Source organism: Pteropus alecto, unplaced genomic scaffold (assembly GCF_000325575.1).
Source record: "Pteropus alecto unplaced genomic scaffold, ASM32557v1 scaffold20, whole genome shotgun sequence".
In the NCBI taxonomy this organism is placed as follows: Eukaryota; Metazoa; Chordata; class Mammalia; order Chiroptera; family Pteropodidae; genus Pteropus; species Pteropus alecto.
In genome coordinates this window covers 21,433,436-21,435,143 of record NW_006436298.1, presented here as the reverse complement: position 1 = coordinate 21,435,143, position 1,708 = coordinate 21,433,436, and the positions used below count along the sequence as shown (strand labels likewise).

The following is a 1,708-nucleotide window of genomic DNA, read 5'->3' as shown; positions in this document are numbered from 1 at the left end:
AAATATATAATTATAAAACAATCCCCCTGATTACTCTCTCTTCCCTCTGGCTCCACACATAGACTTTACATTACTGCTGACTGTATAAATTTGGATTCTTGAGCTGTCATGCTCATTATCTCCAGGATTCAACAAGAGAGCAACAGTAAGGCAGTATTTCTACAACTGTAGCCGTGGACTACCTGCTTGGAGAGTGCTGGGGATAGTTGACAAATATATACTCCCAACTACAGACTCAGAACATACTGGTCTGCAGACTGGAAATTGATCTTATTAAGCCTCCCATCAGGGATTCCTGTGCACACCTAGTTTGAAAACTACTAGCCAGAGGATGAGAGTGTGAGACATTCTGTGAAGACTCTAGGAGAATTCTTACAGTTGAGAACACATTGTCCTCCCCTCAACCCCCCGCCTTTTTTCTTTTTTTTGATTGGTCAATAAGTTTATTATTGTCTTTGTGTGAAAAATCTTCATATAAAATTGTGGCTTGGTTTATTAGCTCTCAGCAGCCTGTTCCTGAGCTCTGAGCAAGCTTGCCTTCTTCTGAGCTACCAGATCTTTCTTCTGGACAAGAGACATTTTGGGACATTTCTACCTTTTCTTTTTAACGTCTTTCCTAGGCTTCTTCTCATAGACTGGATTGTCTTATATAGCCGCATGAGCTTTCTTATACATTTCCTCCATGTCTGGAGTTACGTTGTTCTTAATGTATTGAGAGAATTGTTTTATTGAAGTGTCTTCATCTTCTTGCATTAGGTAACGCGTATAATCTGCAAAGTTCTGACCCATGATGTGCTTCTGATTTACTTCTGCATTGAGTCCGTTGCTTTCTGAATCATAACCAGGGAATCACTTGGTACTGTGAGAGATAGACAAGCTCTGTCCACAGCTCCCTTTAGGGCTCCCAAAACTTTATTTCCAGTAGTTCTGACAACCCCTGCATCCAAATAGCAAGTGAAGGCAACATGTTGATCATCAATGCTTTCCACATTGTATTCATCTCTGTTCACCTCCACTTGGTCTTCCTAGATCTTGTCCATGCCAAATCTATTGAGAAGACTGCAGGCCAGGAGCAGGCCAGGAGCAGGCCATTACAATATACTACAGGAAAATTTGTCAGGCCAATTTTCACACCATACTTTGGGAGTTCACGAGTATAAGCTGCATAAACTATCATATTTCTTTCTATAGGGGCATGAGCAATCTAAAAAATGGTATCTCTATTGGTTACATGAACTGTCATCTGTATTTAGGTATGTTGTACTTAATTTTAACCTTGATTACCAAGAGTTTCTTGGCATAGTAATCAGCTTTACCCTTCTGTCATCTCCTAAATTTCCCTTGGTATCTTGAAGTAGGCCTTATTCTTGAAAACTTTAACAAACCCCATCTTACAGAACAGAGATCCGCATCAGAGGCTCACCACAGACTTGCAGGCTCAGCACAGCTCCAGGGAGGGGGACAGGGGTTAAAATATTGTCTTCTAAAATTGATTTTGAAGTTTAATACTAGGCAATCACTATTTCTAAAATTGGTTTATATATAATATTGTGTTTGCTTAAACTGGATATTAATACAGATTTTTTCTTTTTAATTTGAAATTTGGGTATAAAATAAAATAAAGTACCTGTAAACTTTTTTACTTCAGGTTAGTATTTCTCAAATCTGATTTTGTATCAGAATTACTCATAGAGCCTTAAAACACTCC

At 38.6% G+C, this 1,708-nt stretch overlaps 1 pseudogene; it reads right to left on the bottom strand.

The window, feature by feature from the left end:
* Positions 1 to 449: 449 nt before the first annotated feature.
* LOC102885745 lies at positions 450 to 1,399 on the bottom strand (annotated as a pseudogene).
* Between the last annotated feature and the right edge of the window lie 309 nt (positions 1,400 to 1,708).